The sequence below is a fragment of the Monopterus albus genome, unplaced genomic scaffold (assembly GCF_001952655.1).
Source record: "Monopterus albus unplaced genomic scaffold, M_albus_1.0 scaffold644.1, whole genome shotgun sequence".
NCBI lineage: Eukaryota > Metazoa > Chordata > Actinopteri > Synbranchiformes > Synbranchidae > Monopterus > Monopterus albus.
The window spans coordinates 9,104-23,683 of NW_018128524.1; the positions used below are offsets into that span (position 1 = coordinate 9,104).

At 40.9% G+C, this 14,580-nt stretch overlaps 1 long non-coding RNA gene across 1 annotated transcript; it reads left to right on the forward strand.

The window, feature by feature from the left end:
* Positions 1–6,854: 6,854 nt before the first annotated feature.
* Positions 6,855–9,239, forward strand: LOC109953375 (uncharacterized). Its single transcript, XR_002273904.1, has 4 exons — positions 6,855–7,514; positions 7,846–7,935; positions 8,505–8,620; positions 8,752–9,239. It is a non-coding gene; the product is annotated as an uncharacterized LOC109953375 (long non-coding RNA).
* The last annotated feature ends 5,341 nt before the right edge of the window (positions 9,240–14,580 follow it).

A 14,580-nucleotide genomic window follows, 5' to 3' on the forward strand; every position in this document is an offset into this window, starting at 1 on the left:
TGCGAGGGACACGGTTGAATGCCTTCTCCAGATCCACGAAACACATGTGGACTGGTTGGGCAAACTCCCATGAACCCTCCGCCACCCTGAAGAGGGTATAGAGCTGGTCCAGTGTTCCACGGCCAGGACGAAAACCGCATTGTTCCTCCTGAATCCGAGGTTTGACTATCGGTCGAATTCTCCTCTCCAGTACCCTGGCATAGACTTTCCTGGGGAGGCTGAGGAGTGTGATCCCCCTATAGTTGGAACACACCCTCTGGTCCCCCTTATTGAGAAGAGGGACCACCACCCCGGTCTGCCAGTCCAGAGGCACATAGCAATGCTTTGTAATATTGTTTCACATATTTTTGGCACAAGAGTTTTGTTTATGGTTTGTGACAGTATACTGTATAACCAGTTTTGTACAATTAGTGTTATATAGTGTCTCCTCTCCTCTCCTCTCCCTATGCTTCTATATACCACCATTACACATTACTAACTTTGTGTCTCCTCTCTCCCGTAGTGTGTCCTCTCTCTCTCTGTACCTTTCTCCAGGTTGCCCTGGCCCTGGAGCTCTACGTCTCTGACGAGCAGTCACCAGCCACATCGACCTGATCAGTGTTTGATTGTTGTGTCTTGTTGCTTTTCTTCTTTTGTCTCTCCTCTATCCACTCACCCCAACCGGTCGAGGCAGAAGGCCGCCCACCAAGAGCCGGGGTCTGTCAGAGGTTTCTTTCGTTAAAGGGAGTTTTTCCTCCCCACTGTCGCCAAGTGCTGCTCAAGGGGGATTTGTTGGGTTTTCCCTATGTAATAATATTGATAACAGTAAGGTCTAGACCTTACTCTGTAAAGTGTCCTGAGATGACTTTTGTTGTGATTTGGCGCTATACAAATAAAATTTGATTTGATTTGATTTGATTTGATTTGATATGCAATAACTTGTATATTCCACCTGTCAGAGGGAGTTGTATTGGTTAATAGTGAATTAGTGCCCCTGCTGGAATGCAACCCTCCCAAACAGCTGAAGTGATCATTTGTTCCAGTAGTTGCTATTTGTCAAGCCTGTCACCACAGTGATTGTCTGTTGTTCTACGTTATGGATGACACGATGCCCATTTAAGATATTATTTCCTGTGTAATTCCTGCTAAGTGTGTTTAATGTTATTTAACATAGGAGCTTTTTGTAGTGACATTTTCACACTACTGCTGTGTGCCCCTTCCTGACCACACAAACTCACAGGGTAGAAAGTCTGGATCCTGACTCCCACGTCCTGACAGACACCCCATAGAGATGTGATGGATGTCCTTCTATTTGAACTGGCCATTTACTGCTTTTGGTTTCTAAAGGCACACACTCTTTTAAACTGACATTAGGTTATGAGCTCTCTTTAATTCCCTTACTGTAAAACACAGTGCACTTGCTGCATTTTGCCAAAACCCACATTCAGTGTTTTACTTGGTTCAGGTCGACTATGGTTGGGTCACATAAACAGTTTGCTCATGTTTAAAGTTACAAGTCACGTCTGTGGAAACAAAAGCTGTGGAAAGTGAGTCTGGCTGCACACACAGTTTTGATCAAGGTGAAACATCTTCTCTAAACAATAACATTTTTAATACGCTGAAATAAAAGTAAGCAGAGGTCAGAAGAGGCTGAGACACAACCAGAGAATGATTCAGTCTCTACTGTGAAATATTATATAAAGATGGAAATGACTTCTCCCTGAGCTGCAGATCACAGCTGGACTAAAAGACAAACCTGCAGGTGAAAGAGTTGAAATAAAAAGTAAACTTCTCACAGATCAGTAGGCAGAGTGATGTGATCTCCATTCTGTGTTGATGCTGTCTGGGCTCCTCTCAATCACCTTAAGACTGACGTCTACCCACATCCTGAGTTCGAAGAAGAACTCAAACCACTGCTGCAGGCTGAAAAGCAGATGCACACAAACAAAAAGTACTGCAGTTAGGACATGCAACAATAGTATTTAAAACATATTATTATTATATTGCCCATCATCTTCAAGAACATTATGGATCAATTAATTTACCTCGGAATAAATTGGTTAGTGTGTTTTTTCTGTGAGGCTATAAAACTGTGATGTTTTTAATTAACCCTCTAACTAACAGGCTCAGCCTTCATCACTCTCCGTTACTTCTCCACACGTTACTTCTCCACACGTTACCTCTCCATCGTAGCCTACGTCTGTTAAGATCTTCACCAACTTATTCATCATTACGCATGCGTCAGCGGCCCAGTTGTGCCCAACCTTGATTAAACTCCGCCCGGCAGGTGAAGTTTCCGCTCTACTTTTCACCAGAAATTGAAAGTAGAAGTACTTTTAGAGCCAAAAAAACCCCGAGCCAAAAAACCCGGATATAATTAATTTTAATCATCTTAAGACCGTCGAAACAAAGATTTCAAATGAAAACGAATAGAATTATCAAACTGTTCTTGTTTCTTGTTCTCGCTGGTTGTGCGGGTAGGTATTATATCTTTATTAATGGTCTTGTGTCGAAATCTGTTTCGTTGTCCCTGTTTGCAGACCCAGATCTGCTGTGCCCCGGTAAAATCACACATTCGAGTTTTAACAAAACTCCACATTTAGCAGTGGGTTAATTCAGATTGATAATAAGAGGAAAAGAATTGATTTGCTGTTCTAATCCAGAATATCAAGCTGAGGCGCAGTAGTCAGGGTTCGTACACCACGGTGCGTGCGCATACACAGCAGGTGTAACTGGTGTACTAGAGCGCGCGTACAGCAATTTATGTACTGACGCGCAAAAAGAAAGGAATAGACTGTATGTGATGGGGACTCGGGTTTGTGAATAGTACGGACCATCTCAAACATAACCGACTCCTGTAGGTGGACATAAGAACATTCTTTAGAGGAGCTGAGACAGAGGTTTGGAGAGATGAGGGAAGGCCTGGCTGCAGCTGGTGAATGAGCTAACATCAGTTTAGTTGGCTAGTACGTAACCAGGCACGGATGTTAAATGAGAAATAAAGTAGAGGTCTGTCCATTAGTGCATGTGATCAGCTGGACTACTGTTAAAACGCTGTTGGCTACAATAAGTAAAATGAAGCCAAGTGGTCTGTGTTAACTTTGGACTGTTCACTCTGAGTTTAATGAATATAATAATATTAGCTGCTCTTGTCACACAGTGCTAATGATGTCTGTTTTATGCACATCTAACAAACAACCTGAGGCAGGAAGGGAAAGTGTGGAGGAATCTGTCTGTGTGTGGAGACGAGTGTGTGACCAGCATCTACTGCACAACACAGTTCTTTAGTAATCGGAGCATCGATGTTATGGGGCCTTATGACTTACAAAACAATTAGATTTTCTTTTATTAATGATTTTTTTGGTAGATTAACTTGTGAAAGTTGAACTCTGACAAATCAAAATGCTGGACAGGCATATTATTGTGAAATGCAGAAAACTGCAACAAAGGTTTGACAGAGGGCTTTGACCTTTACGCCATAAAAACATGTTGAGAATGTTGTTGATGTAGGTTTAAATAAATGTTTTCATAAAGATTAATATCTCTACATTTTACCTTCACCACTAGTTGTGTCAGCAGCAGCAGTGGGCTGAGCACGGAGCGTTCACATATCACAGTGTAGAGCACGTTTCATTCATCCACCAAGAAAACTAACTGTACTTTGAGTTATGGGGGGGCCTGTGCCCCAGTAGAGCTTTATGTCTAGCACCGCCCCTGGACCGATGCGTTTCTGGTTGCGCACTTTATAAAACCTGAGCTTCCGGTTTCATCCACATGTGGAAACAGCTTCTATGGTTTCTCTGTTTGCAAATATGGAGGCAGATGTTCATTAAACCACAGAGGCAGCTCGTTTGCAGTCAGAGCCCCCAGAATAAGAAGCAGCCTCCCAGAGGAAACAAGGTCTCTGAGTCTGGGTGTAACACGTTTCTGCAGGCTGGTCTTCTGGTCTTTGTACAAAGCTGACTGTTTATTCCTCCTGCTGCGCGCACACTAGTGTCACTTTGTAACCGAAAACTGTGAAACTCGCGTCCTGGCGCAGCTTTTCTGTGTTAATATGAAATTCACGCTGCTTTGAATCGACTTTCTGATCTGAATCTGTGTTTGTCACAACACAAACAGTACATGTAGTTACTAGTTTGGAGCCGAGTTCGATGCCACATGAATTAATTCATTATTAGAGGAAACAACCTGTTGCTCATCCAGACGTGGTGCGTGTGAGGGGAAAGTCAGTGGGGTTCAAACTAAAACTGAGAGTTCCTGAAAAGCCAGGCGGGGTTTCAAAGCTGAGATGGAGGAAACCAGTCTGACCAGAAGAGTCCACTAAACCAACTGGTGTGAGATGAATCAAACTCCACACACAGGACAAAGAAATGTGTTGTGTGTTTCTCAGCTGGTCAGAGTGAAACTTCTTCCATCTTTACTTCTGCTGCTTTATAACCTGCATTTTATCCAAGTATTGTAGTGAAATATCACACACACAGCCTGTCACCACTAATGAGGGGATTTCTAAGAGTTGGCCCAGGACGCATGAATGTGCTCATCGTGACTTTGGTCCTAAACACAACACGCCCATTCTGCAGTTCCTCTGTCTGAGACTTGTCACATCGTGACACGGACGAGTCAAAGTACAGTCCTGATGTGCATCTCTGCACAACTGGGCTTTACACACTTGTGAACATTAAACCAAAATGTAGGATATTTCTATATTTATCTGCACTGGTTTCTGTGTCGGACACTGTGATCTGCTCTGCTGAGGAACTATGATTGTACAGGTAAGAAGATGATGATGTCTCATCTATTTATCTATATATCTATCTATTTATCTGTCTGTGTCTAAACCTGCACGTTTTGCGTGTGTTCTAGTTTGTCAGTGTGTGGACATCAGGTCGAGTCAGGTCGCTGTGCACTGACAAAGATTTATAAAATATAGTGTCAATAAGCTGGGCCATCATCGGTTTTATTATTGGAGAGATTAAGAAAATTATTTTATTATTTATTATTGCTACAAAAAGTTCTGTTTCTAATTAAAACGACGCATTTCCGCTCTGGATTTGCGGAAGGGGGGAAAGGGGGGAAAGGGGGGGGGCGGTAATAACAGGCTTTGTATTGAATCTTGTAGATTTCAGGTCTTGTTCTCCCAGTTATTTCATTCATATATCAGTAATTTAAGTTTATAAACTATATTTTGAAACACCTCTGTAACTTGTGGGACTTTAATTTTGAAATTCTCCAGTGTTTCAGTAGAAATTATTGGTATTTCTGTGCTGCAATTTCTTGTTAGTTATCAGTCAACAGACACTGATATATCTGCCAAAAAATAATTTCTCCAGATACATCGGCCTAAGTTTAGTCCATCCTCACTGAGTCAGAACCAGTGGAGGCTCAGTGAGCTGATGATGTCTGAAGAGAAGAATCTGTTTCCTGATGTTTATCAGGTGAAGGTGGAGCCACCTGGTGGTAGAAACACGTTCCTGTAAACAGCGAACACCTTAATATGTCCAGTGTTTCCAGAGACCACCAACCAGTAGGTTTGTCTCTAATCTGCCAGTCGACACCAGTGGTTGTAGTTCACAGAGTTTGTGGCGTTTGTCAGAAAAGCTTTTGGTCAGTGGTGAGTAACAAACAGGATGATGAACAGGATCAGGTGTTGTCATGACTGAATGAAGTCAGACTGGAGAGTTTCCTTCTTCCACCTGGAACTGTGACCTCCTGTGTTTCTGACTCTTCACCTGTGTCTCCTCTCACAGGACCAGATGATCTGCTGCATCCTGATGCTCAGCAGCCTGGTCTCCTCTGTCTGGGGTCAGTTTATTATCCACTAAGTGAGAAGAAATGATCCAGGTTGTCAGTCAGTGTGGTCCTCACTTTCCCTGTGTGTCTCCTCAACAGGAACATGTGTAGTGAATGTGACACAGAGCTCCTATCAGGCAGAGGAGAACGAAGACGTCACACTGGAGTGGACGTTCACAACCACAGCTCACAGCTCCTCTGACTCTCTATTTATCTTCTGTGAACTGTTAACTGTTCACAAAGCCTCAGTCCTGTTCCGTCTCCATGAGGGCGTCGAGGTCCCAGAGTCCCAGGATAAACAGTTTTCAGGACGAGTCCAGTGGGACACAGACGTCCTCAGAGAAGGACGACTCAGACTCCATGTGTCCAGACTCAGGACTAATGACTCAGGACTCTACCTGTGTGAAGTCACCACAGGTAACGATGGGAGCTCTGACAGCTGTGACCTCAACATCACAGGTAAGTAGACTCGGTAAAACTTTGCTACCAGATTTATTTCAGCAGCTGTTTGATCAATAAGACTCTGAGAAGAGAAGAGCTGAGGACTTAAACCACAGGCCTTCCTGCTCTGACAGAACTAAACTGACTCACAGTAAATGATCACGTCTAAAGTTGGAATCAGAATATTTGTTTGTACATAAAACATGAAAATTTACTTTTCTTTCAGAACCAGATTAAAGGTTTAGTTCAGTCACTGGCTTACACAGTAAAGGCTTAAGACGACATTTGAAGTCATCACCTTCAGCTCGATGACAGTTTTTTGATGTTTCCTAAACTGAATGATTTGTAAAAATTGTATATTTTTTAAATTTGGAGGTTATTTTGTCAAACTCATGTTGCTCTTGTCCTGTTACTGTAGTTTTTTTAAATGAATGTTCTAACTCATTGGGAATCTTGTATTATTCTAGATCCAAAGTTTGTTAAAATGTCACCAAGCGAGACGCCGCTGCAGCCCAGGGATCACCAAACCCTGGGTCCAGAGGACACGACACACGTTACAGGTGAGCAAACAGTTCAGCTGTGGGTCCAACAAACCCCTGAATCATGATCATATTCATGTTTCCCTTTGTCTCACAGAAGCTGCCATTAAAACTCTGCTTCTGTCTCTGGTAAACGAGCTTATTAAGAAAAGAACAACAGAGAAGCTCAGCGACACGACGACACTCTGTGTTACCCAGGAAGCAAACAGGCGCTCACACTCTGTCTCCAGTAATTTAACACTGTTGTCTCTCTGCTTTTGATGAGAAAGGAGTTTCAACAAGGCCAGTAGATGTCATTTCATTTGTTGTGTAGAATAACAACGTGTTGTGTTTGGATGCCAGCCAGTGTCTCCACACAGCTGCTGACCAGAGGTCAGGTTCCATTAGACAGAACCAAACCTACACTCTGGTCCTGGTTCTAGTTAAACACTAGGCTGTGTGAAGTCGTCTGTGCTGCAGACGGCGGCTGAACCCGAGCTGATGACGGAGCTGATCCAAACTTAACGTTGGAGCTGCAGCAGAGGAGGAGCTGAACAGTTTTTATAAAGTTACTACGTTTGTTTCACTGAAGAGAACAAAACAGACCGAGCTGTGTCAGAGTGTACTGCTCATGATAAAACACAGTTTTACAAAGCAACATGTTCAGTCCTCAATCCTGTCACGTAAACTAATGCTCTTGTGTTTTTGCTGTTTTAAAAGAACGCCCAACGAATGTAAACAAAGACGTGGCAACTCCAAACGACACAAACAGCTCGACAGGAACTTGTACGTATCTTCACAGCTGCTCCAGATAAAACTGTTACTCAGCTCCATGTCACATGTTTGTCTCTGGCTTTGGCCACAGAACAGTTTATTTTTGTGAAACCACTTCTCACAGTCTCTCATTCAGTTTATGTTCATAGAACAGTTGTTTGGTGAAACAGGACGGACTGGACATGAAGTGTTGAAATGTCTGAGCTCACTGAAAAAGCAGCGTTTAATAAGTTCAATTAAGTTAAAGTGGAACATTGACAACATTAACTCAGTGTCTCATATCATTCCAGATGTTAAAGACTTTTGAAAATAGTTGCTGTTCTTTGTTCTGTTACCTTTGCAGATGCTGTTGTTGGTTGTCTTCTTGCTGCTCTTGTTGCTGCCATTGCTGCTCTTCTTGTCAGACTCACTAGAAAATCCTACAAAGAGCAACGTAAGTCTCTCATTTATCTTTCTCAGCTTCCTGACATGAAACTTGTTCTAATTTCATTTGCATTGTTTGAACTTACACAGTATATAAATGTGTGTTATGTCGACCATCTGATTATTAGTCACATCCTAGGATTTACATTCATGATGATTAAAGCCCAGTGAAACCTTCAGTTTCAAGACAGGAAGTAGTTTGGTCTTGATGTGGTGACGTGGACAGAGTGTGTTGAGCCCACAGTTAAACTCACACACATATTGTTCACTTTCCATGTAAACATTAGTCTGATCTGCACCTCGGCCACATGTTTAGTTGTACATGAAGTGGACCACAGAGGTCACATGCAGGTCAGCAGGGAAAAGAATATAATGTGATTCAGTTTGATTTGTACAGTGTCAAATCACAACAGTCATCGTCTCAGGAGACTTTACACAGTAAAGTCTAGACCTTACTGTTATAATTATTATTATTATTATTATTATTAATATAGAGGGAAAAACCCAACAAAACCCCCTTTTGAGCAGCACTTGGCAACAAATGACAAAACGTCTCTGGATGTAATGTGGGTTTTGCAGAAGTCCAGATGGAAGCGGAGAGAAACTGCCTGGAACTGGAAGGACTACGTCCACAAATGCCAAGGGGCGGTGTACAGGAAGTCTGAGTGCTGGCTGCCAGAGGATTGCGTAGTAGAGTAATTACTACTTCTTTTTCCATCTGTAGTTTCCCTCAGTCTATAACAGAAGTTTGCAAAACTCTAAGAGCATGGAGGCAGAAGGCAGAGAACTCGTTTGGACGGTACTGACAAGCTGTTTTATGTTGTAGAGGTGCACAAACCAGGAGAGGACACAACACAGGGGACGGTCAGGAGAACAACCAGGAGCTACAGCCACTGAATGAGGAAAACACACACAACATTAACACTAACAATATGGAAACACTAAGAACAGCAGGTCTACACCACCAGAACAGTCTGTTCTCTGACCAGCTACGAGGTGAAAACATAGGAAAGGATGAAGGATTTTCATCCATCCAAAAAGGTTTTTAACCAGGTGGCTCCAGAAAAACAGCTTTTATTAAAAGAAAAAAGACAGATTACACAATGAGCTCCGCTCATTTTATTAACGTGGAAAAATATTTTCCATGAAATGAAGCAGAAACATTACACCCAGAGTTTCTGTCAGTGTAACAGTGATGAGCCAGTTGTTCTCCTGACTGCTGGAATCTTAACATAAACAATTTCTTTTTTTTATATTCTTGATTCAAATGCGGGACGTTGCTCCGAGGTTCTTCTTAACATTAGGTTGTTGTGGACAGGCCACTTATTGTTCACTTCATTTGTTTTATAACTGATAATGTGATTAATGAAACAAAATACATCAGTGAAAAAAATGCAGTAAGACTGTGATATTTCAGTTTTTCTTTTTTTAATAAATCTGCAATAATGTCAAACATTCTGTGTTTTTCTGTCAATATGGGGTGCTGTGTGTACATTAATGAGGAAAAAATGAACTTAAATGATTTTAGCATATGGCTGCAATATAACAAAGAGTTAAAAATTTAAGGGGGTCTGAATACTTTCTGTACCCACTGTATTCCAATTAAAACCGAAAGTAGAATCTCTTTATGACTGAAAATAACCAGGGTTAATATCTGTGTTAATCATTTTAAGAGCATCAAATCAGATTTCAAAATGAAGACGAGTATAATTAACGGCCTGTTTTTGCTTCTTGCTGGTTGTACAGGTAGGTCAAATGTTTTTATTAATGGTGTTGTGTTGAAATCTTTGACACAATAAATCTAATTCCTCAATAACTGTACACACCTGTAATCAGACCACTGTGGTACCGAGAGCTGGAGGAAGGAGGTGGCTGAACTTTGATGGAGCTTAAAGGTAAAGAAGTGTGTGTTCACCATTTACGTTTGGAATGAGAGAAAACAGGAACTTGAAACATCAGATTTATTGAGAAGATCTTTGTCATCAGTGGATGAACCAAGAGAACCAGGAGTTTTCTCAGAAGATTTTAATTTTAGGATGAATATGATGGTTTTGACTCTGTCATAAAATGGACCCAGAAAATGTGTAAGTACATTAGTCTACAGTAGCAAATATGCATTTCCCAGCATGTTTGTGCCTGTCTGTGTGCACGCAGAGACCAACTGTCTGCCAGCTTTATTCGGTCGATACCTGACAAACTGGGAAGAGAAACCGGTCGGGCAGCTGTGGCTTTTCACAACACACCACCAGACAAATAACCTGTTTCATTTCTATTTCTGAGAACTAACTGGTCTTTTTGTAAATCCAGGATGCACAATGGCGTTCATGGTCATCCTTTTCCTGTCCCAGTCCACGATGGCACAGAATACAGGTAGATTATTTTCCTGATTGAGCGATCATACGTCACCTTTTGGTGAAAAATGTTTCACCAACATGTCAAATTCAGGTCTAACAGAATCGGACTAAGTAGATGTGTGGGGGTAGATCTGGGTCTGACTGTGTGAGGATGAACGTATCTTCTCTGATTCACATGTCATGGGTCGAAAAGCACTGAAATCATAAGATAAACATATATTTCTGTTCTGCAGACATGTGTAAGGATTGTAATGACCTTCTGTGCTACACTTTGAACAGTCTTGGCCAAGACACAGACGACTGTGTAGGTTTAGTCCAGACTATAGGAGTGACAAACAGCCCAGGGCGTTTTTAATATTCAGATATCTGCCTTCAGAACTTCAAATTGTAATAGTTTAAAATGTAAATAATATCACTCACTTTAAATTGTCACAGTGCAGCTATGTGTGTTGTTGCAGTGTATTTACATTGTTGTCTGTAACCTGTGTTTTTAATTATACACCAGATCAATGACTATAAAGTTCAACTTAATACCATAACAGTGAGTATATAATGAGGGTGGCACAGTGGTGCAGTGGTTAGCACTGTTACTTTAACATGCAGAAAAGCTCAAATATCTACATGTAACCACCTTTCTTCAAGAACTCACACTTCTGGAGAAAATATCTTTCTTCAAGAACTCACACTTCTGGAGCAGAAAGACGTTTCCAAACATGGCAAATCTAATTACGAGTAAATAATTGTTAGAGGGGATGTTGATGGTCAGAAAATCAAAGCAGTGTGTTTTAGTCATGAACACACTGAGGATATTGGTAAAGCAGCATATCTGATTAGTGTAGGTGAGTTCTGGCGTCAATGCCACTGTGCCAGTAGCATCACATTTACAGTGTCGGCATGTATTAACATGTACGTTGGTCTAACAATGCTCCTGTTTTCTTTCAGGTGCTGGAAACACACAATGTGTTATTCTTCTACCTTATGATTTTTGACATTGTCATCCTTATTGGGATCATGATATTATGCATGTACATTCGCAGACAGCACAGTAAGTCACAGATGTCTGTTTCGCTGCTGTAAATTTAAAATGTGAAAATGTTTAAAAGCCCTAATGTGCATCGACATAGGGACATTTATTTTCTTGGATAACTTAGTCCCACACATTGTGGATAACATATTGCCTGGCACACTAGAGCTTATCAACAAGGATGATGCACCTGCTTAGCGCTTCAAGTCATCGCATACTGCAGAGCTTTGACCAAGGAGTTGAATCGGCTGAACCATGTACCAGAGCAGGGGCAGAAGAGAAAATGCTCGAGTCATTTTGAGAACACTAACATGACCTGCTTTGTTATTTAGGTGATGCACTTCGTTGTCTGGGAGTGCGCGAGTGTCTGGCAGCCTGTCAGGAACAAGGCTGACCAGCAGCAGCCACAGCGCTACTTGGTTTTGTACTGCTTTGCAGCTGATCAGTCCTCTCAAACATGCTAGCCGACCAGAAACACCCAGAACTCACACTGTGTGTTGTATAGCTTTTTGAAGCAACATTCTTATCTTATTAGCATATATGCTGTAATGTTACCATGCTGAAAGATTTTTCTGATACAACCTTTTTTATTGTGATTACACCAAAGAGATGGAGAACAGAAGTTGCATTCTTTGTAATTAAAAGGAAATTCCACCAATTTTACAGATCAGACTAAGTTTACAGGTTTTGTTCTAACTTACTGGACAGATCCAGGCTGTGTGCTAAACTGTTACCAGTTTTATGCTAAGCTAAGCTAACAAGACTCTGGCTGTAGCCTAATATTTAATGTACACTGTAAAACAACAAGTACAATTTTAGTGGGATCAACGAATCTTTTCCGTTTTTAATTTCATTCAACCTAAAGTGCCTATTTTATATTTTCAGAATACATATCAAAATGTAAACATGAGTTGACTAATGAAGTCCTGACACGTCATTCAACTAAAATACCATGTGCTTGTGTGGTGTCAATCATCTAATCTAACACTCAGCTAGAACGTAGATAAGCAGATTTTAAAAATGCCAAACTGTTTTTTTTAGATTTTATTATTAAACATTCTTATCTCATCAAAAATGTCTAAATATGTTCTATCAAACATTCAGTAATGTCTTTAACACTTCCTTCTTTTGTTTGTAAAATCCATCTAACTAAAACTTAATGTGAGGTTTTGAACTTCTTGTCTTTTCCAACATGTGACCACAGCCCGTTACTCTGACCTTTGAGAGAGATTTTTGTCTTGGCTCAGCACTAAACGCGTTTCCTGTCACACAGCAAAACAACATCCAGGTCATTTACTTAAATCTGCTAAAGCACATACTGTATGTGGGTTTTAAAGTGGAGCAACCTCCTTTCTCCGTTTCTATTTCTGAGAAAAACCACTTACTAAGTTCCTGTCACCGCCACAGACCCACACACAGAAAAGGCAGGTTTGGTAAATCGCTGACAATACATGTCAACATTTTTGAGCAAAACATGGACATGAAAGAAGAAAATAAGAAAAGAATAAAGTACTAAAACTCAACAGAGGTTTTGTCTCAAGTTCATCATTGTCCAGTGAAAGTCATGAATGTCCCAACTCTGAACAGAGACTAAGTAGCAAAAGGAAAACAACAACAATAGATGTCTGGGTTAAAACTTCAAATCTCACACTTTTGCACCATGACAACAACTCAAACCACAAGCGCCCGTGGCCCCTTCACTTCCTTTTCACACTGAGCAGCAGCATTCAACAAGAATTACACAGTACGATTCATCTCTGTTACCTGGTTATGAGCACTACAGAGGTCTGAGGGCCCTGAAAAGCACTGGGCAACTCACTGTTACACATGGTTTACTGGGACAGTGTTGTTAGTATCACCTGTGCTTTCCTTGGTACCACCTAGAAACAGCTTGCAATAAAAGCAGAGGAGGACAGTGAAGGTAAGAAGAGGGCAGAATCTGCTCATATTGCAAAAGTGAAAGCTCAGCCACAAACTTCAGCTAAACACAGAGGGCTGTGATTCAAAAAAAAGTCAAGAACACAGCCACATCAGGTTGCAAACTGGCTGGTTTAATCCATCCATTAACAGCTGTGGCATTGGGAAAGGTGTCCTCGCCAGAAAAAATGTTGACTCGTTTATTAAAACCCCAGTAAACTGTGACCTTTAACTGTCCGACCTCCAAAATACAGATGGGAGAAGCTCTGAACAGATCAACATCTGCTGTCAGTTAGTACACTGTGCTCTACAGGGGGAAACCACACATTTGGACATATTTTGCCCTGGATTCTGCCTCTCAGGCAAAATTTGATTACCAATCAAAGGTAAAGCAGTGAACAACAAAGCTTTTTGTAATAAAGATAGAAATAAAACATCGAATTTGATGGTTCATTGCTGACAATTAGAGATAGTTTGAATTTTATTTGTAACATTTTTGATACAACATTATTGGGATTTATCTTAAAGTATCAGGTAGGGGATTACTAAGTTGGTCCAGGTTCAACCATTTGTACAGCCTTTTTGTAATATTTGGAAAGTATAATAAGTTATTTAGTCATTATTTGGTAGATAATTTTAATTTATAGATGTGAATTATGTTCCTGTAGATACTGCGCACTCTGCACTGCTGTTATTACACTTCTGGTTGGATGCTAAACTGTACTGCATTGCCTTGTACTTGTACATCTGTAATGAAAATAAAGTTGAATCTAATCTAATCTGAATATTGAACATTATATATTTGCATCTGGCAACAGCTAATGTTACTTTTAACAATGCTTGCAACTCTGTTTACTTCCTTTAAAGGCTATTTACCTGAAGAAGAGTCAATTAGGCCCAAAACAAATGTTTTCAGTATGAATTTGTTATGTAGAGGCAGCAGTGAACAGAGTTGTGAAGCTTTGTGAAAACATTTGTGAAACTTTTTCGGACTCAGTACCTGGATAAGTAAGATGTACATGCCCCTGTACTTGAAACAGTAATATGAACCTTAAAGTTGTTACCAAAACGTAACCAAACACTGAGCACAGAGGCAGAAGATCAGAAATTCAGAGTCATTGTTGCAGTGGTTATATGGTTATTTAGGTCCAGGTGCTGAGGAAAGACTGATGTTGTGATTTAGGATGGAAAATGTCTAAGTCTCGTTGGCATGGATGGACAGATGGCAGAACCGATACCACAGATGTTACTCATAACATTTGAGTCTGAAGTGAGAGGAGGACAGGAAGCACTGAAAGATCATTAGCCTCGAGTGAAGGCTCAGTGTTCACTATTCGTTACATCTAAAGGTCACAAGGCT